This window comes from Sturnira hondurensis, unplaced genomic scaffold (genome assembly GCF_014824575.4).
Source record: "Sturnira hondurensis isolate 20B ecotype Veracruz unplaced genomic scaffold, ASM1482457v3 Scaffold0006496, whole genome shotgun sequence".
In the NCBI taxonomy this organism is placed as follows: domain Eukaryota; kingdom Metazoa; phylum Chordata; class Mammalia; order Chiroptera; family Phyllostomidae; genus Sturnira; species Sturnira hondurensis.
In genome coordinates, this window is record NW_028079127.1 from 407,420 (window position 1) to 433,359 (window position 25,940).

Here is a 25,940-nt window from a genome sequence, read left to right on the forward strand (position 1 = left end):
TCATTGGCATGATGGATATCTTATCTGGGTTTCTGGGAGGAAACCTGCCTCTTATTTTGACCCAGTCTTGTGTGTCTGTCATGATGATGATGAAAAAATTATACCTCTTGTCAACAAGAAACATAATTTTTCTCAATCAGACTTTCATATATAGGAAAAGTAAATTGACAATTTCTGGTTTAGAATTTCATCAGTGAAGTGAGGGATGACTTAAAGGAAAGATTAGACTAAGAGTAAAAATAACTCTGTGGTCCCATCTTGCACAGCTTATAGTTCGATGAGGAAATTCATCTAAGATCTGGTCCTGCGAGTAAAAAGGAGATATTCCTAGTCTACCTCATAGGAATTTCACATGGATTCACTCAAATGAAAATTTATGAGAAAAGATGTATGCTTACTAAAATATTATAATTTTGTAATTATTTTATTATGACATACCAAACACATTAAAATAAAAAATATTATAAAGCATAATAAAACGCTACCACTACTATTAAATAAACATTTTAAGTCATGATTTACTGAACAAGCATAAAGAAATTGTGAGTGTAGGAAGTGGTAGTTGGGAAAGACACCCTAGACTGGATGAAAAAAATAATCGAAATGTGAATAGACTTGAGTAAGTAACTGAATCAAATATAACATTTGATGGATAAATATACAGCCATGGACTAAATTTCAGGGAAGCAGTACATGAAGACAGGATGGCTTGATGCACACATAGCTGCAGATATTTAAATACTGTAGGACAGATACGAACTGAGAGTATGTTCCAGAAATGAATGAGGTCCTGGAATGAAAAAAACTGAAAGGCTAGTCCACAGTCTTCACCTGAAATTCCTGTAGCTAAATGTTATTGTCTCCAGAAAGTTTACAACTAGTGAATTTGGGGGTAGCAGGAACCTGTATCTGCATTTTAACTGGAAAAAATTATTTGTTCCTATTTTAACCAAAAACCTAATGATGGTTCTCAAAATACCCTTAAATACCATACAAGAACCTATTAAGTAGTCATGCAAGCAAGGATAATTTAATACACCATTTGCCCCATTATTTAATAATGCACTTATTTGTCGATACTTTTGTGTGCAAAAACTGAGCACACAAATTAGGTTTTCTTAAAGTTATCACCTATCTCAATATATTTATCATTCCACCTTTTCTTCTGAAATATTTTATTTTCAAGATGTTTTATCCTGGCTGTGTATCTCAGTTGGTTAAAGTGTCATACTGATAACACCAAGGTTCCACGTTTGATCTCTTGTCAGGGCTCATACAAGAAGCAACCAATGAATGAATGCATGAGTAAGTGGAACAACAAATCAGTCTCTCTTCCTCTTTTCCTCCCCCCCCCTCTCTGTCCCTCCCTCCCTTCTTTCAAATCAATAAAAACAATTAAAAAAAGACCTTTTAGACCCACTATCTTCAAAGGCATTTCTGCCTTTATAGGAAAAATGTTAATTTGAAAACTGTGGAGGTAATTGATAGTGATAATGAAAAATCCATTTTAAAAGCTCAAGCAGATGCTTGTTATTGGAAAAATAGTTCATAGACAATCTCAGCTAGTGCTGCTTCCTCTCACTGGATCTGACTTGAAACTAAACATTCACTGATGTGTATAAATAGATCTGATAGTTGGATTTAGATTTGGACAATGACTTTTGGATAAAAATTTGCAGAACAACAGTGCCTGCAGTGAAAGATACCTCTATTGGGTTAGTTTGTAGCACTGTGAATGATGCATTAACTACCATATTATATGACTTTATAATTCTTTTAATTTTGTTGGACTCCAGGCCCTGGTACTTAGTATGGGTTTTAAGATTTGTTGAGTTACTGATGAGAAATAGACTATAGACCAGGTGCCTAGAGGTTATCATTAAAGAGAGTTATCTCTGTAAAGGAAAACTTTGTAACAATTATAGATGCTAGACACAGTGTGAGATGGTATGTTCTCTGTCTCCAAATGTATCCTGGAAGAAGGAATTTTGCTATGCTGCTTAATTCCTCAGGTGGAATTTTAAATGCCGCAGCCAGAAAGCTTTTCCCCGCAACTCTAACATCTGTCCAAGAGTCTCCTCATCTTACTCTTTTTATAGTAAAAATTATTAAGTTACTGTCTAACCCACTCACTCTATGACAAAAAAGTACAATCCAATTTATAAATTACTCAAGGATCCATTTTGCATTGTTCTACTCATTTTTGTTATTGCCAACCTTTTCATATTTAAAAACAATCTTTCCTTTTAAAAGTGTAGTGATTAGAGTGAACCTGACCACAATCTATCTATCTATATCTGTATCTATCTATATCTATATATTTTGTTACCTTTTTAATGATGCCTTCCAGAAGTTAATAAAGGTATTAGTGTTTCAAATATAATTTTGGATTTTATTTATTTAGACTAATTATCTAAGGATAACTTCCACATAAAACAAACATTGTCTTGATCATTTATCATACAAATATTAATATAAGAATATGCTTTCTGATTTATCTAATAAAGAATAAAATATACATCCATACATGTATCCATTTATAGTTATTTATATGTATTACACATACATATATTACTTTAATGTACATATGTACATGTATTTCATATACACGTATAGTCTATAAAACAATAAATTTGTTGACATGCACATGGAATTTGGAATCTGGCTAAGTTATCTCTCATTGTTAAATGCTTTTCTGCTTCACTGATAGTTGACAGATGCAGAGAAGACAGGGGCTAGGGTCCTTGTCCTGGTTTCCAATTTGGAGCTCTGCAATATGTGTTTTCTGCAAACTGGATAATGCATAGTAAACTTATCGAATTGCCAGAAATCCTATAGTCATACAATTTTCAAAATTCCATCTGCTGAGTCTTCAACTAGGTGCTTCAGTTAATAAAGATGTGAAGCAAATGGGAAGTTAATGTCTCTGGTCTCTCGATGACAGTGTTGTTTGTAGGACCAACAGAGATTGAGGACAACCATTTTAATGGCTTAGGAAGACACCAGCCAATTCTCTACCCAGGACACTTAGATTCTTGCTCCTTGCCTCCCCAACATCCCTATCCCTCTCCCTCTCTCCCTTCTGTCTCCTTCCTTCCTTCCTCCCTCTCTTCCTTCTCCTTCCTCTCTCCTTCCCTCCCTCCTTTCTTTTTTTTTTCTTTCTTGATCAGTTAGCTTTGCCATACTGGGTCTCAGAATTCTTGGGATTCAGTTTATGAATAATCCTGTTTCCAAACTCATTATAAGACAATTTTCAAATATTAGTGTGAATCAATATATATTATAGAAGTGATTAGAGTAACCCTTCCCAAATAAAAGCCAAGAACTCCCTTCCACTTTTAGTTATTAAAATACTAAATATATAATATAAATAAACAAATTCTAAATATAAACAAATAAGAGACATTAAAAACATGATTACAAATTTTATTTCTCAATTAGCTGTAAACTTTCTTAACTTGAAAATTAAAAATAGCAAGTATAACAAACCTGCAAACTGGAACATCTCTGTTTCATTGTGAACTCAAGGCTACAAATTGTCTCCTGAAATTTTTAAGCTGGTGAGATTTCTTATTCCAGGTATCTAGGAAAATTAATTCTTGAAGACGACTATTTTAACTCAAGTTTTAGGACACCAGGGAGTAGGTCTCAATTTAGTTTTTAAAATTTATTTAATTTGTGTTAAATTTTATTTTAAGAAACGTTGTCACCCTGTCTTCCTGCCCCATCTGTTGCTTCTTTTCTAATGGTGCACTGGGCCACATAAGGACATCAGTGGATCTGCATTGTGCTGTTCAAAGAGGCATCACCAGGTCAGGACTGTTAGACCCCAGCACTTATTTTTAAATACATTTTATTGATTATGCTATTACAATTTTTCCCATTTTTTTCACCTTTATCTCCCTCAGTCCTGCACCTCCTCACCCTCCTGAACTTCATCCCTCCCCCACTTAGTTCATGTCCATGGGTTGTACATATAAGGTCTTTGGCGTCTCCATTTCCTCTTCTGTTCTTAACCTCCCCTACCAATTTTGTGTCTACCAATTATGCTTCTTACTCTGTGTACCTTTCCCCACTATCTCCGCCCCCCCCCAACTAATAGCCCTCCACATGATCTCCATTTCTGTGATTCTGCTTCTGTTCCAGTTGTTTGATTAGGGTTTTTTTTTGCAGTTATTTTTAGCAAAAAGTGATGCAGATGAGCTATTGAAGAAACTTTGCACTTTTGTCTCAGTACTACTGACACAGTTTTTGCCATTTCATTTGCATAGCACTTTGTCAGTTTCACCTGACATGTGGCCTGGCCCTTAGGGATATAGGCATCGCTATGCAGTCTAAAGGGAAATCAAATTAATAATTTCTGTTTTTGTATTATTTTATGAATATGTATTATAAAAACAAGTAGGTATATTCCTTTATTCCCTTCAGTTTTGAGAGACACTTCCTTCATTAAACTGCTTTTAAGTAATGATCTAAGAGCAGTGTGCAAATGGTAAATAATCCTTCTTTAGTGCGTGTACAACAGTAGTATTCCAGTTTGTAAATACTAGGATTTCCAAACTAATTTAATTAAGAGAAACCTGTCTTCCTTTTCATAGGTTTGAGGTAAGGACAGTAACAACTAGCACTATTGTAGACTTTAATCATTTATGCCTTCTAACAATTACCATTTAACATCCCACTTGATTACTAATCTAGTATGAGATATAGAAGACAAAATGTGTGTGGTACATTGGCTTCTGGTGGCAATGGCTTATCCAGTTTTTAAAATGTGCAAACTGAGCATGACTGCTCAGTTTAATAAAATTTATTCCCCATTTCTTGCCCTCCAGAAGTGTATAGCTTAGTGGAAAAGAAATTTACTAATCACATAAAATTAGAATAAATTTATCATGATAAGCTCTAGCGTTGCTGCTATGAAGTACAAAGAGCTGTGGGAGCATATAAATAGGGGTTCCAGTGAGGACTTCCCTAAGGTAACAATACTAGGACTGAGATTTAGATGACGAAAATAGGTTGTTTAGATGGAAACAGGGACACAGGGGAGCAGACAGGGAAGGGGAGAGAGTGTTCTGGTAACATCAAAGGGACAGTGGTAAAAAGTGAGGCAGGTGAAGTGGGAACATTGGTTTATGCTGGGCCCTTTAGTCAACTTATACATTGCTATCTTTGTCCTCAGACCGTAAAGTGTGGGATGAAATAATCTGATCTCTGCATTTAAAAATTATTCTGAAGGTCTGATCTGATTCTAACTACTGTCTGAGTCCTGATTTTCTAAGGACATCTCATTGAAATGCCCCAGATTGGTCCTCCTGCAGTTGCTCATGGTCTGTGATGCAGAAAAGAACAAGGGTTGAATGGAAAGGCTGAGCTGCCTTCAACACCCTTCATCTCCCTGCCCTGCTAGCAGTTCATTCAACAATAGCCTCACACCATTCTCTTTCCATCCAACACAAACTGTAGTCTACACAATAATGATTACCGGTATGAAATAGGCTGGGTTTCCTTTTGGAATAAAGAGATTAGAAAACTGAGACAAAATTGTTATATTGAAGACTACTTAGAGGGGCAGGTGGAAGTTCTACTGTGAATCTGCCTTTTCAGGGAACAGGAAGTTAAGCCAGAGATGCTACTGGTGCAGTTAGTACCCATCTACTCTTGCAATGGGTGAGGCACTAGGGATGCATAAGCATATTTAACTTAGCAACAGCTTTATGAGACATAAAGGGGACCCCAAAACAGAATCTACTTATAAAAATGTGTATTTTTCTTACATGTTTAAACTTTAGTCACCTTCAAAGTACTCTTCATTTGATACAATACACTGTTCAAAGCAGTTTTTGAACTTGTTGATTTTGATGTCTTTTAGTGCTTCTGACTTTTTTTTGTCTTACCTCTTCCACATTGGCAAAATGTGGAAGTCCCCTCTGAGCACTTTTTTCATCCAGGGAAACAAGAAAAACTCACTTCGGGTGAGATCCAGTGAATAAAGAGGGTGAGGCACAGGGCTCAGGACATTTTTGGTCAAAAACTGAAGAACACTCATCACAGTGTGGTCAGTTGCACTCATAAATCACCCATCATAAAATGGGCAAATATGTTGAAAGAGTTTCCAAAAAGTTTTACTGAAACTGAACTCAAGCCCTCCCAACAATGCCAGCTAGTAAACTGATACAGATGGGTTCCTAGACCATGCACCTGAGTGGGAGAAGTGTATACTACAAGGGACCCACCCTCCAGAAGATGATCCCATTTGGGGGATCCCCCTTGTATATGTACTCTCACTTTTAATAAGTACAAATTATGAAGGTTAGAGAATTTAAATATGAATGTTGAAAGTCATATAGATAGTGAGAATAATGTCCAGACCCATATCTGCTGACTCTAAGTCAAGGTCTACTTCAGTTTATGTGCTTCACTCATTTTAAATTGGTATTTAGGTTTGTATTTGAATTGTTTATCCTTACCCAAGGACATGCTTATTGATTAGAGGGGGGGGAGAGCTAAAGAAATGTAAGAGAGAAACATCTATCGGTTGCCTCTGGCACATGCCCCAGCAGGGGACTGAACCCACAACCTAGGCATGTGCCCTGACTCGGAATTGAACCTGCAGTCCTTTGGTTTATGGGACGAGGTTCCAACCAAATGAGCCACAATGGCCAGAAATGTATTTAATTTTGAAGGGGTTTATTTAAAGGAAGCAAACAACAAAGTCTTGATTGTAGAAACCTACTAAAACATGTTAAAATAATCTAGTAGTGATAGAGAAGTTTCACGTTGATATAAGTTCTAAAAACTGCAGTGGTGAATTACTGGATACAAATTAATGAAAAAAATGGAAAGGTTAACATAACTTGCCTGTTAAAATAAACAAACGTTATAGCCTGGCTTGTGTAGCTCAGTGGATTGAGCGCAGGCCTGCAAACCAGAGTATCGTGGTTCCATTCCCAGTCAGGGCACATGCCTGGGTTGCAGGCCAGTTCCCAGCAGGGAGCACACGAGGAGGCAACCATACATTGATGTTTCTCTTCCTCTCTCCTTCTCTTCTCCTCTAAAGATAAAATAAATAAGTAAATCTTAAAAAAGAAACAAACTGTTGGTGTCTTTTATTCCAGTGCAGTTTTGGCATAGTGAAAGAAGGGATTCTCCTCTTTTATTAATAATAGTCTGTCAGTATCAAGGAAAATCATGTGATAGCTCAAAGGTTTTTCTACGAAGTGAGTACATTTGATTAAACACCAGCTTGAAAGATCCTTGTTATCTGAGAAAGTAATGAATCTTAGATCTTACATATGCTTTATATGGGTCAAGAACTATGTTGGTCAAATGAAGAGGAAAGTATATGGGTTGTATATGGACTGAGTTGAACTTGGACTTAAAACAGCTGTTCTCAGATCGGTCCTGCTAGGCCAGAAAGTTTGAGTGATGGAACAGAGCTGTCTCCTCCTCTGTCCCCAGCAGGACTGCTCCCTTCACACTGAGGGAGGACTCCCATGGCTCCCAGGGAGAAATTGGCAAAAAGGGAGACAATAGTTTTAAGGAAGAAGGGGGGGGAAGAGAAAGTTTATGTTAAATTTAATAATATGAAAAAAACTGAAGAAAATATGAGTGGATATTATCTTTTTTTTGAGGTGATAAATTCTTTCAAATCATTGAGGTAAAGTCAAAACTATACAGAAAATATGGACAAATTTAATGAAGCAAAGATTAAAGATGTCAGCATATCAAATGAAGATAAACAGTGAAATGCAAACAACAAACTGGAAAATATTAAAGTGTAAATAATTTTGATAAACAAAACCTCATTTAATAGAAAAAAGACAAATGATAAGGAAAAAAGAGCAAAGGATATGACCAAGCAAATCACAAAAAAGAAACAAATTGTAAATATTGCATATTTTTTGGTCTTCAGAGTCAAGCAGGTAGAAAAAATACATTTGCCTGTCAAATTATCATCTTTTTTATAACATAAAATCTATTGTTTAAGCAATTAAATCATCACAGTGTTTCTTGTTGGCGGTTTAGCAATATGTATTGTTATTAAATTGTACAAAATTATCTAGTGACTTACATTTAGAAAATTTTTAAGAAAATCATGAGATATCTATGCATTAATTTCTATATGCAGACTTTTATCACAGAATTATTTATAATAGTGAAATACTTTTTTAAGATTTTATTTATTTATCTTTAGAGGGGAAGGGAAGGAGAGAAGGAGAGAAATATCAATGTATGGTTGCCTCTCGTGAGTCCCCTACTGGGAACTGGCCCGCAACCCATGCATGTGCCCTGACTGGGAATCGAACCACGATCGTGTGGTTCGCAGGCCCACGCTCAGCCCACTGAACTACGCCAGCCAGGTAATAGTGAAATATTTTAAATACATGTAATACCTACAAAAAAATTTGGTCATTTTCATTTGTGCCCAGTATTTTTGTAGTACTCTAATCCATCTTTGTGATCCTCATAAATTTATTCAACAACTAAATATTTAGTGAATGTCTACTGTGGATGCCACATGCCCTTCAAAACACTGGGGACAAGGTACAGAAAAATTCTTGCCATACTTTAGAAACAAATGATTAAACAAAAAAAAGTCAAAAGAATAAAGCATGTTATATAGTGACAGTGCTATAAAGAAATATTGAGCAGGGGTCTTAGAATATAATCCTAGCAGTGGAATTGCTGGGCCAAAAGGCAGTTCCATTTTTAGTTTTTGAGGAAATTCTATACTGTTTTCTTCAGTGGCTGCACCAGTCTGCGATCCCACTGACATTGCACTAGGGTTCCCTTTTCTCCATAACCTGGCCAGCACTTACTGTTTGTTGATGTCTTTATGATGGCCATTCTGACCAGTGTGAAGTGGTATCTCATTGTCATTTTAATTTGCATCTCCCTGATCGTAGTGATGCTGAGCATCTTTTCATGTGTCTCTGGGCTCTCTGTGTGTACTCCAGGAAGACAAACAATCCAATTAAGAAATGGGCAAAGGACCTGAAAAGAAAATTTGTTTTAACATACATTTAATTTGGGGGAGGATGATTATAGGGTGTTCAGTGAAAAATAATTTACCTCTGTTTATACATAATGTTCTAAATTGTGAAGAGAGTATATGAATATCTGTACATTGAAAAGTTTCTGAAAATACATTAGCAAGAATTTTAATAGTGGTTTTCCTCTTGGTGTAAGGATTATAAGTGACATGCTTGTTTTGCTTTACAATTTTATTTTTTTTCTAATTTGTCTGTAATACACATAACTTATAAAGTTAGAAAGGACAACAAAGTAAGGGAGGAGATCCATTTTTTCCAACTTGATGAAGAATGGGACTAATGATAATGTGTACAAGTGACACTGAAGTAGAGTACAGTCACACTACTTCTTGAGATAAACTCTGAAGCAGGCTACCTGGAAAGTTAGAAAATTTCCACCTCTGAGATGCATGATATCTGGGCAGCCTGGTAATAGCACAGCCGTGAAGAATTCCTTTCCTTTTATCAAATTCACAATCCTTTCAGGATATTAAGCAGAACATAGAAATACAACATCTTTCACAAAGTCTGTGAGATGTTCTTGCTGGATTTTTTCTGTGTAGCCCAATTTTGATCTTCCTTCTATAAAATATGGCACCTTCTATCCATTATCATGTTTTCAAAAACATAGCTGTGCCATTGACCTGCATTTCTGTTTCACTTACCAATATGTCTTAGAGCTCTTTCTCTATAAGATCCAATATACTTACCTCATTCTTTTTCAGGGGTACCCTTTATATTACCCAAGATGGATGTGTTATAATTTGTCTGGTGGCTGCCACATGGTGGACATATGTTTTATCTCATATTTTCACTGTTACTGATAATGTTGCAATGGATATTAGAGAATGTTCTACTTGTTCAGGTGTAATTTCTTTAGGAAAATTTCCTCATATTGGAATTGTAGGATGAGAGATTATATATATTTTAAATTCATTTAGTCATGCACAAAATAAATATTTAGGCTAAGTGAATTTGCTATTACGTTATGCATTGTTCTATGCTTAGAAAGATAGTCCTGAGCAAGTAAAAAAATTTCCTGTTCTTTACCAGTTTACATTCCAGTGGCAGACACAACCAACACATAAATAAGAGTATACATGTGAGAATGTATGAGTATAAAATGTGAAAGATATACAACAGCATAATGCCAAGTAGTGATAAGTGCTCTGAAGAAAAATAGACATGCGTGTAGTCCTGAAGAGTGATAGGGGTGCTATCAGAGTTAATGTAAATTGTTAAAAAAAAAGAAGGAAGAAAAGGATTACTGAAAGGTGAGCAGAAAGTTGGTAAAAGGACCAAAGCCTATATGAAAAAATTTGGCAGAATTTGAATTTCTGGGATGGAGTGTTCATGTGAGGCCTTGCGACAGAAGTATCTTCCTTATATTTGAAGGAAGATAAAATGGGTGTGACTAAAGTAGAATGAGTTGGATATGAGGTTTAGAAGATGCTCCTGGGAGGTAGCTGGAGACTGATAGGAGTTGCCGGTGGAGAGGAAGGTAGACTAGTAGGAATTCTGGATTTTACTGTAAAAAATAGTGAAAATCCATTGGATTAAAGATAATTTTAATTATTTTATTGTTATTCAAGTACAGTTGTTGGCTTTTTTTGAGCAGGTAAATGACAGACTGAATTTACATTTAAAATATGATTGTGGTTACTTGAAAAAAAAGATTCCAGAGCAGCATTATTAGAAGCAGGACTTCTTGTGGAGAGTTGATTCTATAGGCCAGACAAGAGATAGTGAGGTCATGGAATAATTGTTCTAAAATATAGTGAAAATGAGTCACATTGGATTCATATTTGAGGATAGAAAAAAAGGGTTAAGGCTTTGCTGGAAGACTGTATTTGGTACGTTGAGAGAAATCAAGAATGATTTAAAATGTTGATAGATTCAGCCAAAATCTCCAACGTGAATTTCCCAAACCTCTCTTTAGCCAGCCATGTAACAAATTCTCCTCCCCAAACCTCCAGAGCAGCGAGTTCTGCTGACTTTTTGCACTAGGCATCATGCTTGGCATGGAGTTGGCATTTGTTAGCTATCTCCTAAAATTGTTAATTTTCTGATGCTTAGCAGTGTAAGTTCTTTCTTGCTTTAAGTTGCATTGATTGAACTTCAAGATGTTTTTATGTTTATTAGAAATTGTGCATTCCATCATGAAGTGCCTATTCATAACCTTGCTTCTGGTGACATTAGATTGTTTCCTTATTCTTATGACTATGTAGGGGTTTTTATATTTTCTTGATTTAAGTTCCTTGTTATTACTATGTATTTATGTGTCAGTATATCATTTCTTTCTAAAGTTTGTGGGGGTTTTTTGATTGTTGCAAAATTTTACTTTGACATGCATAAAGCTCTGTACATTTTTGGTTTTGTACTCATTTTGGGGAAGTCAAGAACCTTTAAGCCCGCTTCCTTATTCCCACTATTTGCCAATATAAGTAGGTTTACAGATAGAAAAATGAAGACTTAGTGTGTTGAAGAGATTTAAGTAAGGACAAACATCACATTCTCTGGATTTCACTGGCATGCAAGTTTAGGCAAAAAGCAAAATTCAGAGGGAGGCACAGAGATTTTCCATCGATCTCCTGGCCCCACATTTGAATAGCTTTCCTCATTATCAACATCCTCCACCAAAGTGGTACCTTTGTTAGGATGCACCTACTGTGATATATTATCATCCATTGTCCACAGTTGACATTAGGGTTTACTCTTGGTGCTATATATTCTGTGGTTAAGACCAGTGTAGTATCCAGTAAAGCAGCAATTTTTAACCTTTTTCATCTCATGGTACACATAAATTAATTACCAAAATTCTACAGCGTGCAAAAAAATCATTATAGTTTTATCACTCTGACAAAAATATGTATAATTTTGATTCATTCACACTGGACAGTTATTGTGTTGGCTGTTATCATTTTTTATTTAATAATCTAAGGGAAAAAAGGTCAGTGCCCCTGACTAAAGAGTTGGATATTGAATGTTTTAAGAAAAGAGTTTGTTTATATGACTCGGATTGCAACTGATCTGAGAGATACAAACTCTTTTCTAAAGATTAAAAACTACCACATAGATAGATATATGGATGATTTTTTTCTTTGTACTTTATATAATTTTCATTTTTCTGCTATAAATTTATACTCACGTGTGTGTAAAATAAGACATTAAAATGCCCTTAATTCATCAGAGAATAATACACATGTGAAGTAGTGCCATATCATAGGCCCCTTGAGGAAATCTGAAGTGAAAGGATGCCCATACCTAAACAGAGGAAATTAAGTGGCCCACTTTGGAACTATAGAGAAGGGATAAAAACTTTTAAGTCAGAACAAAATAGGAAGGAAAGGAACTGTAAAAGTGGTGATAAAAAGAACATTAAATGGAGGACAAGAAATTGGCAAAAGTAAGGGAGGAGGGGACATGACGGGACAGTTAAGTAAAGTGATAAAGGTATGAAATGTATTTTATCATATTGAGGCCATTTAAGAACTGTGTATTCTTGACCATGGAATACTGGAATTGGAAGATATCTTGGAGCTAATCTATCCTTTAGTCTATCCTGGGTGGCAATCCATGACTTACTAATACATCAAAGTGCTTCTTCCCCTCCTAAGCAAGCCTTCACAGCTTGGTTCTTAGGTATCATTTGCTAGTGTTGATGCTCAAAGATGAACTCTGTCCCATGTGATCATAGTTCAATTCCCTTATTTTGAAGATAACTAAGCCAGAAAGATCTTGTCCTAGGCCATCCAGCTCTGCTTGTATCTGCTTTCCTACAGTATATTTCATGATGGTTCTTTTGGTTCTCGTAAGCTATTTGACATTTCTTTCGATGATTACCTTGTGGGATAGTTGGAAGAGTATTTGTAGGGAGGCTCAGAAATAGACCTTCTTTGAGTTGTCTCTAGGGCTACTGGTTTTGGGTGTCCTGGGTTGTTTTACTGTAAAAGGGCATATTGATACTTGACTTACCTGATGGTACTTACCTGATGGATGCTGATAAGGGGATGAATTCCTCTTATCACTTTAATCTATGATTCCCTGGTTCTTATGACACATCACAGTATAAGGATAATAAAAATTTGACAAAATAATAGCAAATAAAGACATTTAGAATGGAAAACCTGGAAAATTGTCTCTTATTGAGTCAGAGTATGATGTATAATTTTAGAAAGAGAGGAAAATGTATCAGCCAATTTTTTCTTCTATAATAAAGTTAATTTCTACATTTATTAGTTATACATAAAATAGTGCTCATCACACATTAGTTTTTTGAAATTCAACCAAAATAAATCATCAGCCCTCTCTGACATTTAATTCATCTCAATGTCATTATATCTTTGAATTAAATTATTAATTCCTCTTAATTAAATTCATTTCAAATGGTGGTATTTTCATTTCTAAGTGCTCGTTTCATAATTCCTGGAAGGTTTATATATTCTGCTCAATTAAACAAGTATTTATTAAGGTTATTTTATGCAAGGCACAGTTTTAGATGTTTTAGATAACCACTGACTTTGTATTCAACATGCTTCTATCTCTTGTAACTATTTATAACTACTGTTAGAGCTATAGTCTTGGCCTTTACTCTCTAGAAGACAATAGTAGATGTGTGTGTGCGGGGGGGGGGGCATCTTTAGGCAGCTTTCCTCTCAGCCCCTTCTCTTCCCATCTTTATTTGAGCCTGTATTTTGAAAGATGCCAACAATCTCCAACTGGCCCTTGGGATAAGTCAATATGCTAGTTGGCAACTGATCCATATTTTCTTTCTCTCTTTTCATTTTTAAATACAAAAATAAATGCATTTCTTACTCACTGTATTCTACTTGCCTATTAATAATGTTGGGGTGGGGTGTGAGCTCAGCTTCTTGCAATCTCTTTTGGGCCTGATTGATGAGTGACAATGATCTACATTCCTCTGAAACCAAATAAGCAGTTAGCATATTATTTCTCTTGTTTTCACTTCATCCTTTTTTATTGTGTAAAAGAAAACTGAAAATTTTAGTGAATGCCTTCAATAATGCAAGTCGGAATTGCTTTATTATATTGTTGCCACCTACAGAGTCTTTTATTTTTTTTTTCTGGACATACAGACTTATCTGGAATCTACTGACACAAGCCTACCTAATCTAGATTTAAAGTAAACTGACCAATCCCCACCTCAAAACAGCAGTGCCCCAAGCTGGCTTTTTCAGGAATTGACTCTCACTTTACAACATGTAAATAAATAAATAGAGAAGAGGTTATAACTCTGAAAAATAGTGAGTAGTTTCCTAGTTTTCTTCAAAGTTGAGGAGATTATTTGATTAGTAAAAATGAAAAATAAGGAGAAGAAGCTGGATATCCTGATGAAATGTGAGTGAATGCTAACTTACCACTCCCTAAGGGAGTGCTCTAAGCCATATTTAATGGCACAGAAAATAAGAAAGAGGTGAAATTCTGTCATCAAAACCATGGCAATTATTTCCCTTGAAGGCCTAATAAATCTTTAAAAGATAAAATTTTTAAAGTGAGATAAAATGTATTTTGTGGTAAAAAACAAATCCTGTCTATTGGTGAGCAAGTTATAAGCACTTTGCCAGAATTAAATTCTGGAGAAAACCCCAGGTCTTTTGTGTATTGGCTGCAGATGGGTTGATTAGCTCCACGGGTGGGAGGACAAGAAGCAAAGGCCTTAGTGACTTACTCTGAGGTGTGTGAATTTTGAAAATAGTGGCCCACTTATCAAAGTTTAATTGCAGATTGTGTGTGTGTGTTTCATGGCAAAACATTTGTGTGTGTATAATTTTTTTCTATAATGGACTTTGTTATTCAGAGCAGTTTTAGGTTCAAATAAAAATTGAGTTGAAAGGTACTGACATTTTACATATAGCCCCTACCCCTACACTGAAATAGCTTTCCTTATTATCAACATCTCCCACCAGAACTATACATTTGTTACAATGCATGAATCTACACTGACATATTATCATCCATCTCCAAAGTTGACATTAGGATTCACTCTTAGTGTTGTACATTCTATGATTTAATGCAAATGTATAATGACTTACATCCACTATTACAGTATCATACAGAATAGTTTTCTTTTGCCCTAAACACTTTCTGTGTTCCACCTATTCATGCTTCCCTCTCTCCCAAACCCTGGAAACCACTGATATTTTCAGTGTCTTCATAGTTTTGTCTTTTCTAGAATGTTACATAATTGGAATCATACAGTATCTACCCTTTGTGGATTGGTTCTTTCACTTAGTTAATATGAATTTAATGTTCTTTCATGTGTTTTGTGGCTTGATAGCTCATTTCTTTTTAGTGCTATATAATATTTCATTGTCTAAATCTACTGCAGGACACTTATCTGTTCATATATCTACTAAAGGGTATCTTGATTGCTTCCACACTTTTATAATTATGAATTCAATTGTAAGTAAACCTTTAGACAATTGTGAATAAAACTAATATAAATAAAGCAAGCAGGAAAGCTATATTTTGTTTTGTTTTCAAATTTTAAAAAATATGAAGATTTCACATAAAAAAACTGCATGCTTGCCCTCTTTGGAAACCAGACAAAAGATCAGTCAAAGCTAGGCCAGCTGCAAGCAATTGACAGATAGAGCTGAAGAGTGGTTGGGGCCTTTATGTAAGGCTTGAGTTTTGTATTTGGTACAGCCCATCACTAGGCACACTCAGGAGTCAGGTATACCTATCACCAGCATTTCTCACCCCCCTGACACTCTTTGCTCACTTTCTTAACCCACCTCCCAGCACCCAACCTGCGCAAAATACCAATCCAGACTATCTTTACTGTGTACACTCAGACTCAGTCTCAAAAATCACTGCATAGCATACCTGTGTAAAGTTGTCCTGCAGGTACCCCCTGCCCTCTATAAATGACTACCAGGTGTCCTCTGCTCACCAAAGCCAAGAATGAATTCATGCCGTGGAAGTCACTTGAGCAGGTAGCATGGCAGTTTCTGGACAGGACCCCAGGCTGGATGCACTTGAGACATCATGCACTCAAGGGAGAGTCTTACTGACTTGAGCTGGCTGGGTTCACTTAAAACTGGAACAACAATAAAAACCCTATTTATATTTGATTTATGTTGTACAACACAAATTCTCCTTTTTAAAACTCAAATACTTCTTGTTTTATTTTATCCAGAGCCTGTATCATTTAAAATGCTTGACAGAAAATGTGTCTATCCACGGTACAGAGATGAGAATTGCTTGATTTGCTTTCCTTTTTGTTGTTGTAAAAAAAGTGCCCTAATAGTCTAGATTGCAGATGGCAAAATTAAGGAATTTGAAACATCTCAAAAATTTGGACAATAGCCTCACCTTCCTAAAACACTGAGTCATGTCTTTCCTTTGCATTGCATTTCTCCGATAGTCATAGAGAAAGAACATCTAGTTGAAATTCATTATTTTGTAAACAATGAAATCAAAGGTCCCCAAGTTGTGGTCCATTACCTAGCTAGTGAGTCAAAGAAAAGTTAAGGTCCATTATTTGCTTTTGGTTTTGGTAGAGCCTGAGGGAAAAAGGTGGGTCTAGGGAGTTTGGGGTTCATAAGAGGGTTTTCTATGGCATGACAGAGAATCTCCATGTCACTACCTGGAGATTAAGGGGAAAAAAGAAGACTGTAGAATTGGAGCTGAATCAATTGTATGAACTGTGAGCCTGACATACAAAATAGAGACACAAATAAGGGAGGTATAGAGTGTGATCACTTGTGTAACATTTTGCAAACACTGATTTTTGGATGATTTATTGCTGTTCTGGACAGTTTTGAGAATCCCAAAGAAATGGGACCTGAATGGGGACCTTTGAGGAGCTCTTCCAGTTGGAGGGCTTGAGTCTGAAATTGGCTCATGCATTTAAATGTATTGCTTTCTTGTTTCACGTATTTTTTTTTTACTGTAAAGGCAAAAAAGTGAAAATATTTCTCCGTAATGAAGTTATTTTTAAATTACATTCATCTTAATATGATCACTCTCTTTATTGATTATGACATTTTTAAATAGAACTTTCACACATGATCTGAGGTCCCTCTTTGGCAACTTGCAGTAGTATTGCATCCATTCCTGGACATCAGAACTCCCCATAAACCTATAGGTATAATATTTTGAACACTTTGTGATGGCATGTATTTATTTATATATTTATACATCATACACTCAAATGTTGAATATTATGTACATTGTAAGAGAACCCTGAAGGTTAATTTATGGAAGATATGGTTGCTGATGTGCCTGCAGAATCTGACTCTCTCCCTTGCAATCGCCAATTGTTTTTACCTAGGGAGAGAAAAGAACTGCTTCCGTGAACTGAAAGCTTCCATTTATGCACACTAAACAGTTAGTGTCTATTTGATATATACAATCTTTAACAAAGTTGTCTTCTTTCTTACTTCCACTCCTTTATACCATTTATGTAATTTAGAGGCAAATTTATAATGACATTGTAAATGATATTAATAATATTAATGATGCATTCAATATTAAAACATCATTTCATAAAATTTTTATTTTTGCATATTACTTTTCATCGGAATCCTACAATTCATGTGGTTTTGTACAGTGCTTTTTGGAATTCAGAATGGCATCATAAAAACTTGTTTGTGCTAACAAGATAATCCCAATTTCCAGAGCTTTATAATATTTCTATAGTTTTAGAGCCAAATGAGCAATTTTTTGTTTGCTTTGACTATAGTAGTAGGTAATTCTGCATGAATCATATTTCTTATCCTTGTTCTGCATGCTTTTATTGCATTATTTCTGGTATGGAATGCCTTTGTCAAGATGTAGAAGTCCTGCTCATTGTAATTGTCTATATCTCCCTGAGCTTTTTGCAGTCCTGAGCTGGTGTATCACTCATGTGGTGAAAGCCATTTCCCTCATTTACACTTCCACTCTGAGTTAGCTCTAGGAGATTGCTGCTCCTCCACAAGGTTTTCAGCTGTACTGAGTGCCTCCACTCATGTGGATCAGTGCAAAATGTTGCTTAGTGCTCCATGCTGTAGCTCCTCTCTGTATTCTGAGATGCCATGGAAGTGTGAGTGTGGGGTAGTCTTCAAGTTGTTTTGGACATCTGGTATCATCAGAACATGACTACTACATGGAATAAATGTTTAAATCAATTCATCATATGTGACTATTAAGCATGGTCAAAACCAAAGGCCTACCTATTACAAAGGGGATCCTTGCGGACATACCTAACTCTGATCCTTCTCCTTTTGAGTTATCTGCGCTCTCTCTCAAGAGAATATTGCTTCTTCCAGAGGACAAATTGATGGTTTCCAGATAGGAGGGGGGTTGGAAAATTGGGTGAAAAAGGTGAAAAGACTAAGAAGTACAAATGGTAGTTATAAAATAGTCATGAAAATACAGAGGATCTAGTCAATAGTATTGTAATAACTACATATGGTACCAGGTGTGTTAACAGGACTTATTGGGAGGGTCACTTTGTAAATTATATAAATGTCTAACCACTGTGTTGTATGCCATACAAGTGAAATTAATTTAAAATATTATTGCATGTCAACTTGAAATAAAGGACAAATTGACAGTAACTGGGGGTGGGGGATAACAGGGAAAAGAAGAGAAAAGGTCATCAAGGGACATGTATAAAGGACACACGGACAAAGCCAAAGCAGCGAAGGATTTAGGGTGGGAGGTGGGGGGTTGGTGGAATGGGGGATAGTAGTAGGGGGAAAATGGAGACAACCGTACTTGAACAACAATAAAAAAATGTGGAGAAAAAATAAATGAAAGTGTACAAATGCCCCATGGAACCTCAAAAATTAGCTAAAAGGAGAAATTTTCACAGTTTAAGCATCAGATCTTGCCTATTCACTGTTCAGAATAATGAAATTCCTTTTTTTTTAAGTCTACTGCTCTCCTCTGGCACAGTCTTAGCAAAGCCAGGAAAGCTAAAAATAAATTGATTTTTATTTTCTCTCTGCTCTTTCAGTCCAACCTGGTTTTCAGGAGTGTTGAAATCAGAAGCACTTGATATTGATCTGGGTTCTTGACCAGTATAATCACTGATTAACGCAATTGAAAAAAAACATCATCATGATGGTTCTAAAGAGAGAGGAAACTGAGGACTTAATACATTTCTATAGCCTGTAGGGGCTTTCTGTTTCTTTGAATTATGCATCGTGTCCTGGGCAGAAAAAAATAGAACTGGATCCTGCCGTCACTGAGTGAAATTGTGGTGAATGTTTAGGAGTGACTTACCCACCATTGACACTGTCAAATCATTAGTCCATCTGAGAGTCTGGTAAATTCAGATAGAAATGTCTGGTGTCATCATTGTCTTTTAACCCTCTTCTTCTGAAATGCTCTATTAATGTCAACATGGATAGTGTTGATAGGTTGGAAAATCTGGTAAGATTAAGATGTGTAAGGCTAAGCATGGGTGAAAGGCAGGGCTATCATTTTGGGTCTTCTCTCTGTAAAAAAGAATGAACTTCACAAGGTGGATGTTGCTGATCCTCACCTGGGCAAAGAGGGCACATTGAAGCCAAAAATAGTACATAAGCAATAATTAGCATAGCTTTCTAAAGAGAAGTTCTGTCGGGCGTACTTAATCTGTAAGGCAGAAGTACAGGTTTGTGGTTTTATGAGAAAATAATGAATACATTTGACAATTCTGTTAAGACATTATAGACATGAGAACTAAATCAGAGTTTTAAAATGATTCCCAGTGTCTTCATTTCAGCTTTATTTTTAGTCTTTCTCCTCTTTTGGGAGTGAAGGGAGGTGGTTAGTTACAATGTGCAGCCTCTTGTGTGAAGTCTTCCCTGACCACAGCAGCATCTCACAATTTATGGTCTTCTCTAACCTGGGAACTAAGCGTACAGTTATTGCAGGATAACACACTAAATCTCAAATACATGCTGTGAAAACTCCACTCTGTTTCAGGCTTCCATGTTGCTTGTAAATTCCATTTCACACTATCACAGCACCCCTGAGAGTCCCATGTGTCTTGACCACCCCCTGTGTGAGCCTGTTAGAACATCAACCATATCTTATTTGTCACCCACCATCCCACTGCCCTTTGCCCATAGGATCCTACAGTGCACGTACTGGTGTTCAACACACCATTGCTGAATTTGAAAGAATAATTTAGCATTTACCAGGACATTATGAAACATGATATGAAATATGTAATAATTAAAATTAGGAAAGTTTCTTTTCAAACCCTGAAGCTTTCTCAACTCTCAGGGGTCATCTGCAATCCCAGCTATTCCAGAGCCCTCAGGATTTCCCCAAATTTACCACATACTGTAGACTTAAGCCCATCACATTTCCCTGGCCACATTGATTGGTTTAGAACTACGTACAGAACCTAGTTAGTCACAAGGAGAAGCAATGAAATTTTTTTAATTTCTTTAAAAAGTCTGTCTGAGAAGAAGATTCTTAAATTTCTCAGCAGACCCAAAACTTTCTGAGTAGGTAGAGTCTGGAAAGCCTGTCCTTGTCTGGATCTTCCACCTGGCTGTGATGAAAACAGAGCACAGGAGTGGAGAGAAACTGACTCATGGTGAGTGCTTGGTACCTGCCTTCAGCCTGGACTTCTACAGCCATACTGCTCTCTACTTCCCTATTTCCCAAGTTGCATAGGTTAATACATACTTATTTTTTCTCCCCATCCCTTCCTCTCTCTTTCTCTCTCTCCCCCTTCTGCCTTGTCTTCTTTTTCCTCCTTTTCCTCCCCCTCTCCACCCCCTGCTTTTTAAAATTGGTTTGTTTAAGCCTGCTTAGACTGTAATTTCTGTCTGTTTTTACTGAGAGTCTTAATCAAAAACCCACCAGAGCTATTCTGTTTCTCTCTGATTCGGTAACAAAGTTGTAGTTTATTCATGTCTTGGTATTTTGACAAATTACTCTGTCCATAGCCCAACAGCAAACTACTGATATAAGTGTAGTATCTTCCGTTTTCTAAATGGTGCCCAGATTTGTAGAGATACAGTTGTCTGTTGGGAGAATTGAAACTCCTTCATATGTAACTTGAGTGCTCTGTTTATGTAAGCAAGTTGGCATTTCTTTCCAAGTGAAAAAGAGTTCATGTTGATTTTGAATGCCCAAGTGTTTCCACTAAGCGTAGAATATGAGAATCAGACCAGGAAGAATAGATTTCCGTTGTGTGTGACTCTATGATGTTTAGAAACTTGGCCTCTCTCAGCTTGGTGTTTAGTAGAGATTGAAGACATGAAGTAGGAAGCTGGAATGACTATGCTCAACTTTTCCCCAATGCAGTTATTCATTTCCATATGTGCTGTCCTCGCAGATATAATTTACTGATTATTTTAATTTTAGTCATAAACAAAATTAACTTTTTGGCTTGAAATGACTCTAAATCACAGTGTCAGCATTTTGCTTTAATATGCCCTTAAAATCTTTATACTTTTTCCTAATCAGCCAGACTCAGAGTTAATTACCATCCTTTTCTAGTGGGTGCTTCATTTAAAAATAGAAAAGAATATTTTTGAAAGAATCAATAACTTACAAAATTTTAATGAACTCATGGAAATTATATAATTCAGATTTGGGATCCTGGATTTTTATCTCCAGGCACTGCTTTCAAATCCAGACACAGTCAAAATTAATGTTTTAGAATTGTTAGTGGATAATGGGTAAGTTAATGCTAGAAAATGCCTTCATATTACATTGATATACTAATAATAATGCTAATGATAAGTGGCCAACTAGTAATAAAGAATGGGCACAGTTTCCACTGAAATAGCGGTTTTCCTGATTTGGTATTTGTGCTTTCTCTTTTTCCCCTGTTAACCCCACAATGGAGTGGCAGTTTGTTTCACTGGAGTATTCATACTGATTTTAACTGCTAGTAAAGGCAACCTGTGCTTCCCTTACCTTCTCCCTAACAGAGGTTATTCCTTCTCATGACACAAAGATAGATCTGGAGGAAGCTGAGTGGTCAGGGAAAGGAAGTGAGAGCTAGAGAGGGGGAAGCAGGCTGGAGGTGGACTGGTACGCCTAGTGCACTGTACAGTGAGACAGCCAGAAGCAATGTTTTGCTTCTTCTTGCCTGCCAGTTGTCATAGCAACTCTGAATCTCTTGCCCTCCTTTAGTTCCCTAATAAACCAATTGAATATTCGTTAAGGTTTTGTTGGCTTGTTTTGTTTTCAGAATCTAATTCTCTTTGAGATGATCAAGCTGCAGATTGTTTTCATGCCTTACAGATATGGCCTTTGGAAAAATGTATATGCAAAGCTAAAGATGTGTAGATTGGGGTTTCATTACTCCTTTTGAAAGAATTCCCTGCACAATATGAGAGACTGTGAGCAATCATTTCATGGCCTTTACCTCATATCTGTAATCGTGATGGGCACCTCATTCCCTTTCACTGGCTTCTATTCTCTGATCCATTACATGGTGGGCTTGAAGTGAGCAGGGTTTCATTTCCCTTTTGACTTTGAAGATCTCTGACTCTAAATACATAAAACAGAAGTGAGCCTCTCTTTTTTGGCATTCCATAGTGTATTGCAGTAAAGCACACCTACAGGTATCTATAAACTCATATACTGCTGCATAGATTGCAATGTGATCTTGTCCATTTACTTTGTTGTGGCTTCCAAAGCTACTATATTTATTTGTTGAGGGCATTAATAATCATATTGTATAAAGTATAAAAAGAATACAGTCTTAGGATTGGGTTAGTTGTGAAGGTAATGTATATATCTTTATGGCACCTTCCAATTGCTGCATTTTATTTAATTGGTTGGGGTAGAATTCTTCTGTGAATTAGGAATATGTTTTCAAATTTTTAAATCTAAGAAAAGTAGAAGGCAATGTGAGGAAAACATAGATGTCAACAGCTGAAAGTGAAGAGCAGGTTAATGCCATTATTTTTAACGAAGCAACATTCCTTTTCAAAAAAATTATTTTATTCTTCATGCTATTACAGCTGTCCTTGCTTTTCTCCCTTTGCTCACCTCCACCCAGTCCCACCCTCTCCCCTGCCCTAAAGCAATTCCCCTGTTGTTGTCCCCATCCTTGAGCCAAGCATAAAAGTTCTTTTGCTAATCCCTTCACCATCTTTCATCCAGTCCCCATCCTTCTCCTCTAACAGTTGTCAGTCTGTTCCCTGTATTGATGCTTCTGTTTCTATTTTTTTTGTGTTAGTTTATTGTGTTCATTAGATTCCATGTATAACCGAGATGATATATTTATCTTTCACTTAGCATAATATCCTCCAGGTCCATCCATGCTATCGCCAAAGGTGAGATTTCCTTCTTTTTTACTGCTGTTATTACTCCATTGTATAGATGTACCAGAACTTTTTATCCACTACGTCTACTGATGGGCACTTAGGCTGTTTCCATGTGCTGGTTTTTATAAATAACACTGCTATAAACATAGTGGTGCCTATATATTTTTATATTGATGCTTCGGGGTTCTTAGAATATATTCCCAGGGGTGGATGAAGCAACATTCTTTAGAACCTAGTGCAGTAGTAAATATTTATGGCATGACACTGTCATTTTTTGATAGATAGTGGATAGGCAGACTGTCTGAAAAGGATTTTAAGCTATCTCAAGAGCACATAAACCAGATGAGTTGAATATATAATAATATTAAATCAGGGCAAAACAAGGCCTATTATCACTTGAACTCTGTGTATATCTGAAATGGGACTCCAGTAATGGGACCCAAATAACATTTGGTTTGAGGTTTGAAAGCATCCTAGAGTACATCTAAAGATTTATGCTTATGTATTTAGGATTTGTGTTTATTTATTTCCATTGTACATTGCATTAGAAAAGATACGAAAAGCAATGCTTAATGTTTAGTTTAAAAGTTTCATCCCTTTTCCTCTGAACAGAGGCCACAGCACTGCAGTGCAAAAAGTTTTAGGAAAAGGGGTTTTAGAATCAGACCCGGGTAAAATCTGAGCATTGACATTTATAGCCATTAAACCTAAGACTAGTTTCTGAATGATTTTTGCTGAATGACAGTTTTCAAGGATTAAAAATGGTAATAATTAGGCTTGTTGGATAATTCAGTGAAGAAAAGTGAGTGATGACAATACTTAACATTTCTATAGTACTTATTCTGTGTCAGGCTGGATGAGTGCTGTACATGCACAATCTCAATTTAACTCTCACACTAATACTGTGGAGGAGGCTTCATTACTACCTAAAAACATGGAGTCTTAATACCTTGCCTGCTTGTTCCACTGCTAATAAGTGGCAGAGGCTAATGCAAACCAGGCGTATCTGACTTCAAAGCCTTTGGCTGTTAAATGCTATGTCCAGTTGCCTAATGCAGTGCCTGTTACCTAATAGACTGTCAGTACAGATTAATAATACATTCTCTCCATCTCCAACCAAACACACACACACATACACACCCCTATTAACCCTCAGGCATCAGCTATATCTTATGCATAAAATGTTAAAGTTGAGTGTGCACAGGCCTCCCACCCTTCCAGGATTCCAACTTTTAGTCACTCATTGTCCTATATCTTTCACAGTATATTCTGGATAGGATTTCCTAATTTTTTTCACCAAGAAACATATCTTAATTAGGTGTTTGGGAGATCATTCTACATGGGTTTCATAATTGTTCATGTCTAGTGAGCAGAAGTACTAACCACTTTTGTTCTGGGCTCAATATTTTTAAGGTTGTTTGTAGAGTAAAGAACTCTGAAAGTAAGAGACATTTCCCTTCAAAGCAGAGGCAGATTTTTTTTTTTTACTGTCTAATGTATTAAAGATAATGTCTCTGTCTAGGGCAAAGTTCAGGCAGATTGGCCTGCAGCCCGGTTTAAAAGACTGTGGTTTCAGCTCTGACACACACTCACTATATATGCAGCATCTACCCAGGCTGCTTGGTTTGCCCCCATGAGACTCAGACAGGCAAGGGGAACCAGTGCAAACTTGAAGCTCATGCTACTTGCTGTGTCTTTGTGTATGTATGACAAAGTCTCAGAAATCTTGTGTCTTCTGCCCGTATCCATGAAACTGTGGCAGGCTAGGTTGTTAGTTTGCAAGTAAAGGACTTCAAAGCCTTCAAAACCTCAGGGCCTTCGTTGTTCACATACAGGTCTAACATTTATTAATTGCTCTTCATGCACACCAGGTAGCATGCTTTGCACATATAATTTCAATAATACACTGTGAGCTATTTACTATTATCCTCATTATTCAGATGATGCTTTTATTCATGGAACTTACCAGGCTATCTGACACAATGAATACAATAGACCCCACAGCAACTTGGTGTGTAGCATCTGATAACCTGAGCAGAGCATATCATGTATTTAGCTGGTGTGCATAAAGCTGTAGACTCATGTTCTCCAACTTTTAGTACCTTTCTACCACTGTGAATTTTAAACCTCAGGCCCTAGTCTCTCAAGTTTGGGCTAGAAATTGCAGTTAAACATGAAAGTAATTTATTTAATAATTTCAAACTCATTAAAAATTAATTAACCTAAAATATGTTTGTGTAATTGAGGTATAAAAAATGCTGACCATAAGGAAACCGATATGAAGTCAGCTTCCATTTGCACTTGATTCTTGTTTGATTCACACTCAGTAGTCGTGTCAAATCTGATGTCTCACATCACTGCTTGTATCAAATAATACATGTATTAAACCCCAGAAAACATGAATTTTTCTCAGGTAGGTATCCTCTCTCTAAGCTTTAGTCGCCAATTTCAATAGACATTTTAACATAGATCTGGCTGGTGAAATAAGAGCCTTCAGTGACAATGTCCAGGTGATAGAATGTACCAGGGGAGACATTTCGGGGATGGAGAACCAGTGATTCTTGGCACCCAGTACTGATACACCCTCACCTTTTTGTTAGACTGGCCTGGCTTTGAGACAACCAAGAGTGAAATTACCTCAGTGCCTTTGAAATTTCAAAAAGCC

The 25,940-nt window shown here is 36.4% G+C and overlaps 1 protein-coding gene across 2 annotated transcripts in view; it reads left to right on the forward strand.

Moving 5' to 3' along the window:
- The window catches only part of NRG3 (neuregulin 3), a 1,179,966-nt gene that overhangs the window by 215,091 nt on the left and 938,935 nt on the right, over positions 1-25,940 (forward strand). The gene's annotated exons all lie outside the window — the stretch shown is intronic.